At 48.1% G+C, this 13,624-nt stretch overlaps 1 pseudogene; it reads left to right on the top strand.

The window, feature by feature from the left end:
* Positions 1-3,155: 3,155 nt before the first annotated feature.
* LOC113423573 (cyclin-dependent kinase 5 activator 1-like) lies at positions 3,156-4,472 on the top strand (annotated as a pseudogene).
* Positions 4,473-13,624: the final 9,152 nt, after the last annotated feature.

The following is a 13,624-nucleotide window of genomic DNA, read 5'->3' as shown; positions in this document are numbered from 1 at the left end:
GGGAGACTGGGAGTTCTAGTCCCGCTTTAGGTATCAAAGCCAGCCGGATGATTTTGAACCAATCAACTGGGAGACTGGGAGTTCTAGTCCCACCTTAGGTATTAAAGCCAGCCGGATTATTTTGAACCAATCAACTGGGAGACTGGGAGTTCTAGTCTCACCTTAGGTATCAAAGCCAGCTGATTTTGAACCAATCAACTGGGAGACTGGGAGTTCTAGTCTCGCCTTAGGTATCAAAGCCAGCCGGATGATTTTGAACCAATCAACTGGGAGACTGGGAGTTCTAGTCCCGCCTTAGGTATCAAAGCCAGCCGGATGATTTTGAACCAGTCAACTGGGAGACTGGGAGTTCTAGTCCCGCCTTAGGTATCAAAGCCAGCCGGATGATTTTGAACCAATCAACTGGGAGACTGGGAGTTCTAGTCCCGCCTTAGGTATCAAAGCCAGCCAGATGATTTTGAACCAATCAACTGGGAGACTGGGAGTTCTAGTCCCGCCTTAGGTATCAAAGCCAGCCAGATGATTTTGAACCAATCAACTGGGAGACTGGGAGTTCTAGTCCCGCCTTAGGTATCAAAGCCAGCCAGATGATTTTGAACCAATCAACTGGGAGACTGGGAGTTCTAGTCCCACCTTAGGTATCAAAGCCAGCCAGATGATTTTGAACCAATCAACTGGGAGACTGGGAGTTCTAGTCCCGCCTTAGGTATCAAAGCCAGCTGGATGATTTTGAACCAATCAACTGGGAGACTGGGAGTTCTAGTCCCGCCTTAGGTATCAAAGCCAGCTGTGTGACTTTGAGCCAATCAGCAGAAGACTGTGAGTTCTAGGCATGGATATATTTACCACCTTGAGTTTTTTGCCCCCCCAAAAAGACAGAATACAAATAAATAAGAAATAAAAAATTTATAAATAAATAAATGTTAGTCAGTCAATCAATCAATCATCTTGCTTGTGTCTAATCACAATTTTTCATGCCAACCCCAACACGACAGGATCTCATCGCGTGTCACAACCGCGTCATATTTCGCTTGGGAGTCTCACCTTCTTTTCAAGTTCAATACTTGATCCTCCAGTTACGACCGTTCATTCGTTGAGTGACTGTTTCAATGCGACCACAGCCCTGAAAAAAAGGGACGGCTGTTGCAGTTTCCCTGATCTGCGATGGCGGCTGGGTCCTAAGGTCCTCGACATATGACTGTTCACTGAGTGATGGCCGCCTTGGTCCCGTGGGTCCTCATTTTACAATGTCTTACCCACCAAGCCCAGTGGGATGCCAGATCCACTTCCCGAGCGGGTGACTCGCTGAACAACTGCAGGGATTCACTTAACAACGGAGGCAAGAAAGCACGGGGCCAAACTCACTAACCATTGTCTCACTTAATGACAGGCATTTTGGGCCCAATTGTCTTGCAGGCCTGCTGCCAGCCCTTCCATCGGGCAGTCCCAGCAGCCATCTCATTTGCTCCCCTTGCGTGGACAGCCCCAATTGTCAGTCCTCAACTTACGACGGCTTCTACGACCACCCCAAACAGACCCATATCCACTTTTTTCAGAGAGCGGCACCTGATTTCATCACCTGTTTTGCCTCCCGTCACTCCACACATCCGTGTGGTCATTCAGTGAATCCTCATGGTCATTAAATGAATCAGGTTATCATTAAGTGAATCCATTTACTTTCCTTTTGGCACAAATGTCAATCCTGTAACCCCCGGGATGCTCCAAGTGTCCTCTATATACACGCCCACCGAATTTTAATCTCATCACTGTGTCAGTCGTAAAGGCGAGGACGTTAAATATATTGCAAACTAGCTCGATCCCTGTACTTCGCTACTAAACTATGTGGTAGGGCTTAGTTTTGGGGGAGGAAAATAAGGAGGGAAAATTCTGCTTCTGCCTACCAGCATCCATCGGTATTCATCTAGCTAGCGTCCTGTCAGTGTGTGAGAGAGTGGAGGGCTGTTTGGAAACTGAAACCGTATCTGCTGGGTGAGCAAGGAGACAGCAAGGAGCCTGGGTGTGGCTTAGCTCAACTGCTCTGTACTAAAGCTGCTTGGTGCTGTGAAACTAAAACTGAAACTGAAATTCCTCTGCTTGTGTTTTGCATTTGGAGCAGATTTCTTTTCAGGTGGGGAGGGGGAGTAGAACTCCTTAGCATCAGAGCGTGTTAATTGCTGTAGAAGAAATACTAAGGAAATACTAATGGTCCCAGGGTCCTTTCGAAAAATCCTTTCTTCGTGAGCCCCTAGAAGCCAAGAGGAACATCTGGGCCAAATGTTAAGTTTGTAGGCTTTACGGTTCGGGGGATTTTGTGATGATGGGGGGGGGGTGTTCTTTCGCTTTTATATAGATAGATAGAAAGATAAGATATTTAATTTAATGCTATGTGATCTTATCCTGGTGCAGCTCATGGCCACAAGATTTGGAGGGTATTTTTTTTCCCCACGCCCGGCTTTCAAAGCAGAGGGGAAATGTTCTTTTCAGTTTTGGATGAGAGGGAGCCCCCAAATCCTCTCGCAGGGTAGCCAGGGGATAGACTCCCCTCTTCTTCCCCCCACTTAGGACCCCCAACCAAGGGGAGGGGAGGGAGGGAGGGAACAGTGAAACCCCTTACTTGCCACACAGACCCCCCAAACACTCAGAATCCACCGAGGATTCTCCCCTCCCTCCCCTCTTTCAATCCACGTGGGAGGGGGCGAGACAAGGGGGATCCGTCCCCCCACGCAGATCCCACGCTGAGCATCCCTCCCCATCCTCTTCCCAACTGCAGACCCTTAAACCCTCTGTCGCTGAAGCCAGGGAGAGGGGAGGGTCTCCGCTGTAGCCCCCGCCGCCGCCGCCACCCTTCCCCATTTGCAATTCCACGCGTCCCGCGCCCACCCGCGCCCATCCTTCCTTTCTTTCCCTCCCCCTCCCTTCCGACGCCTCGCCCTCCGTGCGGCTGCGGTTCCTTTTGCGCATCTGCACCCGGAGCTGAGGAAAAAAAAGGAGGGTTGCCGATCGCCAGCCAGGTTTATTTTATTTTATTTTATTTTATTTTCTCACGGGCGGCGTCTGGAGCCGAGGGGACGAAACGGGCGGAGGAGATTCTGCGGCAACCCGGGGACCGGAGCGCAACGGCACGCGCGGGGGAGCCGAAAAAGAAGAGAGAGAGAGAGAGAGACGGGATGCCCGGGGAAGAAAATGCACCGGGGGCAGCGGACAGAGGGGAGATGCTACCTAGCGTAGAGGAGAGCAGTGGCGGAGCAGGTCGGGCGTAGCTGCGGAGAAGCGCTTCGGCTCTGGACCTTAATAGGCATCCGGAGTTGTCCGGCTGGCTGAGCTCCCTTTCCACGTTTCCCCGCACCGGGATTAGATCCCCTTGTCATGCCGCCCCTCCGCCTTCGGGGGGCGGCCGGGGACCCCTGATTTGGGGGCCGCGAGGCTGAGCCGGGCACTCCACTCTTTTGACCATGTGGGGCCCGGCAGACAGAGCTTAGCAGAGCCTTTGCGACTCCCCGCCACCCCACGTTTCCGCCTCTGCTGCCCCGGTCCGTGCCTCTGCCATGGGCACCGTGCTATCCCTCTCGCCTAGCGGTGGCGGCAAAGCCAGCCTTCCCGAGGAGGGCTCCACTAGCTCGCTGGCCCACTCCCCCGGCGGCAAGGGAAGCGTGCAGAAGGCGGACAAAACCCTCAAGAGACCCTCCATGTTCATCCCGGCCCTGACATGGAAGAGGTTGGTGGCCTCCACTAAAAAGCGGGGCTCCCGAGGCAAAGCTGGCGGCGCCCTCCCGGGCAAGAACGTCCCACCAGGCAAGGAGGTGGCCCACCTCAACCACGAGAACCTCCAGAAGTCGCTCTCTTGCGCCAATCTTGCCGGCTATGAGGGGGCGGGCCGCCCTTCAACACCAAGGAGCCTCCTGCCACCACCGGCTCTTTGCTGAAGCCCGGTGGGTCCTCGTCCCCCGGCGGGTCATCGTCCAGGCGTCGACCAGTGAGCTGCTGAAATGCCTGGGTGAGTTTCTCTGCCGGGCGGTGTTACCGCCTGAAGCACCTGTCCCCGACAGAGCCCATCCTGTGGCTCCGGAGCGTGGACCGCTCCCTGCTGCTCCAAGGTTGGCAGGACCAGGCCTTTGTCACGCCGGCCAACGTGGTCTTTGTCTACCTGCTGTGCCGGGAGATGATCGACGGAGACCTGGTGGGCAACGAGCACGACCTCCAGGCGGCCTTGCTCACCTGCCTCTACTTGTCCTACTCGTACATGGGCAACGAGATCTCCTACCCTCTCAAGCCCTTCTTGGTGGAAGCCTCCAAGGATGTCTTTTGGAACCGCTGCCTCCACATCATCCACGCCATGAGTGCCCAAATGTTGAGGATCAACGCCGACCCACACTACTTCACGCAGGTCTTCGCCGACCTCAAGAACGAAGGCAACGTGGCGGCTGAGGACTTTGCCCGCGTCTTGGACCGGTGACTTTGTGGACTCTTTACATCTTCAGATTTTTTGGGGGTGGGTAGGTGGGTGGGTGGGTCCTGGGGAACTGGTTTCAAATCCCGAGCCAGAAGGACCGGCCTGTTCCTGCCTCCCGAGACGCTGTGCAGGACGACAAGAGCTGATACGGCGCTCTGTGGCGGACGAGGAATAAACGATACAACGAATGTCGTGTTCACCACCCCTCCAACCTTTAGCTAATGGAGAAGACACCCCCCCCATGGAAGGGTGGGGTGGAGGGGTGTCATCTTTGACTTATGACCGCAACAGAGCCCACATTGCAAAGTGAGCCATTTGTTCCACCCAATTGGCACCCTTTTTCATGTCGTTTCTTCTCACGGCAGTTTAAGCCGATCGTTGTCCTGTCGATGACACGGGCGTTAAGTGAATCGGACTTGCTGGTCAGGAGGTCTCCAAAAAAGGGGAATGGGGAGATGCCGGGAGGCCGCCACTATCGTAAGGATGAAATACCATCCTAAGTCCCTTTTTTTCCAGCGCTGTTGGAAATTCGGTCACTAAAGGAACTGTTGTAAGTCGAGGACTGTGTACTTCTTAAATAGCCATTCCCACCCCCACCTTCATTCTGCCAAAAGCAAGCAAGCAAACCAAGAAACGATATTGGGAAGAAAAATATATATATTAATGTAGCCCTTTGAATCCAGCACCAAGGCCATCAAATTCCTTTGAATTCTGCTTCATAACGGAGAAGATCCATTTTCAAAATCTCTTGTTCTCTCTCTCGGTCTCTATCCAAATCGCAATGTGTGTGTGTGTGTGTATATACATACATATATACATATGTATTCTATCTCTTATCCATTATCTATCTATCTGTCTGTCTATCTATCTATCTATCTATCTCATCTATCTATCTATCTATCTATCTATCTATCTATCTATCTATCTATCTAATCTATATCCATCCATCTCTAATGTATCTATCTAGCTCTAACCTATTTATCCATATCTCTCCATCTCTTTATCTATCTATATTTCTAATCTATATCTCTCCATCTCTATCTGTCTATCAATCCATCTCTCCCTCTTATCTACTGCTAATCTATATCTATCCCTCTATATATGTCTAGCTCTAATCTATATCTGTCTGTCTGTTTTATCCATCTCTATTTAATCTATCTATCCCTCTCTATATATCTAGCTCTAATCTATGTCTATTTATGTTTCTTTCTATCTACTATTCATCTCTATCTGTCTATCCTCTCTCATCTATATCTAATGTATCTATGCATATCTATCTATCTCATCTATCTACCATATATGTATGTCTCTATCATACATCTATATCTCTATCTAATCTATCTATCTATCTATCTATCTATCTATCTATCTATCTATCTATCTATCGTCTATCTATCTATCTATCTATCTATCTATCTATCTATCTATCTATCTACCATCTATCTATGTATGTCTCTATCTATCTATCTATCTATCTATCTATCTATCTATCTATCTCTAAAGGGTCTTCTAACTGGCAAGTTTAAGATTTGTGGACTTCAACTCCCAGAGTTCCTGAGCTAACGTGACTGGAGGAGGAATTCTGGGAGTTGAAGTCCACAAGTCTTAAACTTGCCAAGTTTGAAGACCCCTGACTCATCTATATCTTCTATATCTATCTATCTATCTATCTATCTATCTATCTATCTATCTATCTATCTATCTATCTATCTATCTACCTACCTACCTACCTATCTACCTATCTACCTACCTATCTATGTAGCCCCCACCTTCACCAAGGGTCCATCTTCCGTCTTTGTTTTGAATTTCCGAGCGTGCAAGAAGTGACTGTGCAAAATGGAGAATGAGGCCAGTTCAGACAGACGTGCAGAGGTGAATTCAAAAGTGATTTGAAAACGGGGAGGGTGTCACGATTCGTAACTTAAGGACTGGCTAAGAAACCAATCCAGAGATGTCTAGTCCAGGTGGAGTAAGTAAAAAAAGTCAAGATGGGTGCCACGGGCCTGCCATCCAAATTCTTGGTATTTTCGTGGCCACCTTTTCTGACTTTTTTTGAGCTCGACTTACAACCGGCATCGAGGCCAAAATTTCCGTGGCTGAGCGAGAACGGGTTCAGTGAATTTCACCCCATTTGATGACCTGCCTTGCCACTGTCGTTAAGCGAATCAATGCACGCCTTCAGTGAGTCAGTCTGCCCTGCAGTTCCTCTGAAACCTTTCCCTATAGGTCGTTCCTCGAAATGACCACCATCCGGCCCAGCATGCCTGCAGCTAAGTGAGACAGGGTTTGTGGGGAATTTCATCCCATTTTACCACCTGCCTCCCCCCCCCATCGTTAAATGGATTGGCGCCATCGTTCCATCCACAACGCTTTTGCCAAGCCAATCTCTCTTCCCTTTCAACTGGGCTCGTTGGAAGGTTGGCAAAGAGGGATTGCCTGACCCCAACCGTTGTAAATACGAGTCAGTGGGCCATGAGTCCAAATGGCAATCACGTGACCTGGATCTGTGATGGTCATCATTTCTGAAAACCGGTCCTTTTTCCGAGGGCGAAGGGTGTAAGGGTGGGAAAAAAATGATCCCGTGTCACTTGTTTCAGTGCCGTCGTAATGTCAGTCACTAAATGAAGTGTTGTAAGTTGAGGACTGCCTGTAATTCCTGCGGGTGTCGTCCCTTCCCTCCTATACACTCTAAAGTGGGATTGCGAGGAAGGGAGCTGTGCATGAGTTGCTTCTTTCGTTAATGCCGTTCGGTTATGGGTGCTGAGCTCTGAACCTACTGCTCTGCCATTCGGTCAAGGAGTTCGGTACCCATTTAGCGGGGGGAAGGTCTTGCACCCCCAATACGGGGTAATTTTTACAGCTCACGTTCTCGAACGGTCCGTCAAGGTCGGGTCCCTTCTAGAATTAGGAGCCCCGTTTTTCCTCCCTGCTTTGTGACTCCCCCGACACAAAATGAGACATTTTCCCCGCAGAAGGTTTCTGCACTTCGGTGGACTAAACTATAGGTGGGAACGCCAGGGTGGGAGAGGCGATGTTCCTTTTTTAACCTGGGGAGGAGTCTCTTTGATTCCCCCCCATCCTAAACTTAGTTTTTCGACATTTTTTTTGTTTCTGTTTTCAAATGGTGGGATTTTAAATGGAACATATCTATATCTTATCTATCTATCTATATTTCATTTCAAGAGTCATGTGACCTCGGTTCCTTGGAGGAGTTTACCTCAGAAAAAGGAATGGCAACTGCCACTACCCAAGGGATGCTGGGAATTGTAGTTTTAGAGAACAGCACATGATCTGGATTTAAGAAGTCTTATTTAGCGACTATTGAAAGTCAGGACGGGACAACTCCCCCTCCCACTTTAAAAAGGACCTGGTACTGATGACCACCCCCTGCCTCCAGTGGAGAGAGTCCTCGACTTAGGATCGTGCCAAAAGCATGTCGCTAAGTGAGACATCCATTCAGTGAGTTCTGGCCCCGTGTGTGAAGCCAATCTCGCCTTCTATTCTTCAATGAAATTTTAGTAAGGTCTTCATTGGAAACGTTTGGCACCACATCGTCACTTCAAACGATCGCTAAGCGAACGGTCGTAAGACTGAGGACTGTGGCAATTCACCAAGGTTTATTTTGTGGGGGGGAGGGAAATTTCCCCCCTAGCGATCCAAGGCTTTGCTTAACGGCCATGGGGGTTAGCTTAACAATCATCAGGTCGTTTTTAACCCCAAGGTCGTAAGATTTGTCTGGTCATAGGAGGGAGCTGTTTTACTGAGCGTCTCAGCTTATGACCATAATGGGCAGGCTGCTGGATGGTTGTAAGTCAAGGACTCTAGATAAAATTGCCGGGCCTGCGGCCACAATGCAGACCAGAATTGCAGTCGTTGAACAATTCGGGGTGAATTTTATGATCTTTTTTCACTGCCAATATTAAGTGAATAGCTGCGGTCAACTCAGCTGGTTGCTAAGTGAATCCAGCTTCCTCCCCCCCTCATCAGAAGGTCGTTAAAAGGGATCATCTAACACCGGGACAGCTCCAACCGTCGGAAGTCCAGGACATGCCACTCACCAAAATTTTGAGGATGTAACAGTGGAGAAGCGATTCCCTTTGGAAGAGCAGTTCTTTCCAGGCCATGTCTATGTCCAGAAGGGTCGTAAAGCTGAGGACTACCTCTATTAAACTAGACAGAATTCCGCAGGGACGAGGAGGAGGGAAAAAAACCGATGGGGTGGTGGGGTCCAAACTGGGCGGTTTTCTTGTAGACATTTTGTGACCCAGCTAGGGAACATCATCAGTGCTAGGAGGGTTTGGGGAGAAGAGGAGAGGGAGAGGGAGAGAAGGAGAGAAAGGGAAAGAGAGAAGGAGAGAAAGAAGGAAAGAAAGGAAAGAAAGAAAGAAAGAAAGAAAGAAAGAAAGAAAGAAAGAAAGAAAGAAAGAAAGAAAGAAAGAAAGAAAGAAAGAAAGAAAGAAAGAAAGAAGGCAAAGAAGGACTGTGGGATCTTTGGGGCTCTCTCTGAACTGGGTGGTTTCCTTGCAGACATCTCAGGACCTAACTACAGAATAGCATCAGAACTAAAAGGAGGAGGATTTGTACAGAGGATGACAACGACCATGGGTTCTTTCATCACTAAATGAATCTTTGTAAGTCAAGGACTCCCTATAGCAACCCTTGGATGCCCAGACAACGGGTATCCATGGCTTTTGTGTCACCCCAAGCCCAGGGACCAGAAGTGCTTGTCTGAAGCACCTAGAGGTCATCCAGATGGTCCCCATGCTTTACCAGTTGCATTACATCAAGAGAAGCCTCCCCTAATTCCTTTCTCAGACTACCCGTCGTCCGGGGGTCTTCGGGGAAACCCCAAACCCAGATCGAGGGAGTCCTCAACTTACAATGGTTTGTTTAGCAACTGTTTCAAAACAGCCACGACTTAGGACTGTTTTTACCCTTAACCACCATCACCGCCGTCCTGGGATGAAAATTCAGGCACTCAGCAACCGACTCATATTTATGACGGTTGTGACCAGCAAATTCAGTGGGGAAGCCGGATTCGCTTAATGACCGTGTGACCAGCGGAACAACGGCAGGGATGGGCTGCACCAATGCGGCCAGAAAAGTCGTAAAATGGGACGAGCTCATCCTTGTTTCACTTAGCAACATAAATCTTGGCTGTGGTCATCAGTTGAGGACTCTCCGTATTATGACTTCCCTTGGTTTGTTTAGCTTAGACAGAGACAGTCCTTGACTTACGACCATCCTTGAACCCAGAACGACGCCCAGGAATTGGGGTGCGTCATTAAGCAAGTCACCCTGGGATCATCCCCAATTTGAGGACTCTGCTTTCATGGCAAATGAGGCCATCATTAAGTGGATCAACAGTGATTGGGTCTGATTTTATGACTGCAGCGGTCTTTAAGCGGATCCCCTCAAAACTGTCATGCTACACAATGGTGACAGTGTGATGGAACAGGATTATGACATCGGGCCATACGTCCTGTCTTTGGGGGGCGTCCATCGTTAAGTTGGAACGGTTGCTAGGCGCCCAGTTATTAAGCGGCGATTATCTCTGCTGGATCCGAGCAGCAGAAAAACAAACTGGCCATCAGAGGGCGCCAAAATGTCAATTTTTTCCCATGCTCTTTCCCTGCTGCCCCCTAGTGGTTTACAGAACTGCAGCCCGGATTTGCTGAAATTCAACCATGGATTCCTGGATTCGCACCAGGTACCCTGGCAAAATCAGATCCATGGGCTGGATTCATTTAGTGACTGTTTGCTGAAAAAAAGGGGCTCGCCTCCAGTTGTCCCACTTAACGACTGTTGCAGGGTTTCCCGCGGTCGGATGATCGAAAACGCTCAGCAACTGGTGTGCACCTATGTCTGTTGCGTGATCGCCATTTCTAACCTTCCGATTCTCTTAATGGCCGATTGATTTGCTTAACAACCAGGCCGGGAGGGGGGAAGGTGGCCATGGTGGATGTGCCTCTCTTAATGACCACCGCCGCGCTTAGCGACCCAACTTGGAGCTCTTGACGACGGTGGGAAAGGTTTGCAAAAGGGAGGCGCGATTCCACATGGCCTCGTTTAGCAACAGAAAGCGATCGTAAGCCGAGGACCTCTTCTCTTTCTTTCTCTCTTTTTTTTTTTTTACAAAATGGAAGAAATCCCATTTTAAATGGATTCTCTTTGTGGTTAGGAGGGGAAAGGGGAGATTTGGCTCGGAAGTTACGACCATCATAAGTGTGAATCAGTGGCCAAGTGTCCGGATTTTGATGACGTGACCGTGGGGAAGGCTTCAGTGGTCGTAAGTGTGGCGGAAAAAATGGCCGTAAGTCCCTTTTTTTGATGTCATTGTAACTGAAGCATCACTAAACGGACTGTTGTAAGTTGAGGACTCCCTGGTATGTTATCACAATCCTTGAAAAGGCAACTCAATATTTCCTAGCAATGAATCCCAAAGGCAGTCAGTCCTCGACTTCTGACCACGATGGGACAAACCCATCAATCACTAAGCGAAAGTCATTAAATGTGTCTTGCCCTGTTTGATGTCCTTTCTTGCCACAATTGTGAAGGGACTCATGGTGGTTGTTCAGGGAGTCCCGTGGTCGTTAAGCGAATCTGGCTTCCCCAAGTCGTGTGACTGCGACCTTCGTAAATATGAACTGGTAGTCAAGCATCCGAGTTTTGATCCGGTGACCGACGGTTGTAAGAGTGAAACTTGACCGGGAGTTCCCTTTTTCAGGGCCATGGTCACTTTGGTCACTAAATAAACCATTGTAATTCCGAGGATTCCTTCTGAAGTCAGCGGGGATTCATTTAACAACATGTGATCCGCTTAGCAACCTCCTTAATTGCCCCCCAAATTCATGAACGCGAACCCCAGGGAGTCCTTGAACTTACGATGACCGCGGTGCCCAATGTTTCCATCGCTAAGAGAGATGGCCATTAAGTGGGCCTCACCCCATTTGATGACCTCCCTTGATGCGGTCGTTATGCGGTCGTTATGCGGTTGTTAAGCGGTCGTTAAGCAAATCCCTTGTGGTTGTTCAGTGAGTCACATGCTCAGGGAAGTGAATCTGGCTTTCCCGACGACTACACCCGTTCCGACGTTCACTAAAGGGTGACCCCGGGATGGTGCGACCATCATAAAGGCGAGTCAGGTGCCAAGCATCTGAATTTTGAGTTGATAGCTGTGATGGTTGTAAGGGCAAACAATGGTTCTGTTTTCCGTGCAATGGTCGTAAGTATGAAACCTTTTCCTTTTTTTCAGCGCCATCGCTTCGGTCAGTAAGCGAAACATCGTAAGTTGAGGACTCTGTATTTCGGTGTTTATCTCACTTTTTCTGCTATTAATCAGTGTTTTTCCTTTTGTTCACTGTACATAATATATAAACTGAATATTCTGCATGTGGAAATGATAAATATTCTATTTATTCTTGATTTTTTTTGTCTCCTAGTTAAGGGATTCCAATTGGAAATATAACTGTAAAAAAAAAATCAGATTTTCTTGCCAATTTTATGCAACGAAGATGAAAATAATCCTAATTGATTCATTTTTCCAGGCTGATTATATATATATATATATATATTCATTCTTAAGTTTTCGCGGGTACTTACATGTATGGTATTCAGCTTTGTTCGGGTATTTTCCCACGTCATTATAGTTGTGCTTTTCAAGTTGTAGCAACATTTCGGCAGAATCTCATCTGCCATCATCAGGCTTCTATATATATATATATATATATATATATATAGTGTGTGTGTGTGTGTGTGTGTGTGTGTGTGTGTATGTATATGTATATGTATGTGTGTGTGTGTGTATATATATATATATATATATATATATATATATATATATATATATATATATATATATGGGGATCTTTGGTTATTCGGGTTTTCTCCCGCGTAAAATTTGAAGTATTTTGGCGACGTTTTGAAATCTCATTCATCATCTTCAGGCTTGTGTCTTGGCTTTGTGCTTCTCGGAGTAATGTGAGCTTGCAGCTGCTTCTTCCTTTTAACTGCTAGTGGGGGTGTGACTTGATTGGTTGGGGGCTTGGCTGTGTTCTGATTGGGTGGGGATGTGTTCTCATTGGTTGGGGGTTTGGCTGTGTTCTGATTGGTTGGGGGCTTGGCTGTGTTCTGATTGGCTGGGGGTGTGTTCTGTTCAGGTGGGGTCTTGGTTGTGCTCAGGTTAGTCTTAGTTGCTGGGGGATTTGAGCTGGTGAGCTGTGATCCTGTTGTTTGGCTTCGCGTTCGTGGTCATGCCACATCTTCATGGTGGGCGTGAGTTCGCTTCATGTATGGGTCGGAGGGGTTTGAAGCAGGTAGTGATGCAGCTGCGGTATGGCTTCTGGTCCGTGGTTGTGTCTCATCATCTGTGTGGGTGTGAATCTGCTTTCTACATGGAAGTGTGGTGGTAGCATCTTGTGTGGCCTTCGTGCATGTGGGTCTGGTGTCATTCTTCATGTTAGGTACTCGTTAATGAGGGCGGGTTTCCAAATGGCTGGTAGGCGGGAGGTATCATCTTGTTTATTCATGCTGTGTGGGCGTTTTTCTATCTCTATGGCTTCTCTGATTATTCTGTTGTTGAAGTGTTCGGTTTTGGCGAAACACCAGCTCAAATCCCCCGGCAACTAAGACTAACCTGAGCACAACCAAGCCCCCACCTGAACAGAACACACCCCCAGCCAATCAGAACACAGCCAACCCCCCAACCAATCAGATCACAGCCAGGCCCCCAACCAATGAGAACACACCCCCACCCAATCAGAACACAGCCAAGCCCCCACCCAGTCAAGTCACACTCCCACTGGCAGTTAAAAGGAAGAAGCAGCTGCAAGCTCACTTTACTCCAAGAAGCACAAAGCCGAAGACGCAAGCCTGAAGATGATGAATGAGATTTCGTCGAAACGTCGCCAAAATACTTCCAATTTTACGCGGGAGAAAATCCGAATAACCAAAGATCCACATAGAAATACCTGCGAAAACCTCAGAAAACAATATATATATATATATACATATATATATTTCCAGAAAATTTCCTTCGATTTTTGCGGATTTGTGTTGGATTTGGAATTTACAAGCAACTTTAAAGAGGAACGGCAACGAAACATCGGACTCACAACATGACTCAACCGCAACAACGTTCAGACGACAAAACGCACCACGCGAAGTCAAATGCTG

The sequence above is a fragment of the Notechis scutatus genome, chromosome Z, assembly GCF_049901735.1.
Source record: "Notechis scutatus isolate UNSWTSFEM ecotype Mainland chromosome Z, rNotScu1.2, whole genome shotgun sequence".
Lineage (NCBI taxonomy): Eukaryota > Metazoa > Chordata > Lepidosauria > Squamata > Elapidae > Notechis > Notechis scutatus.
Note: the sequence above shows the minus strand (reverse complement) of the source record. Positions and strands in the feature narration are given on the sequence as shown.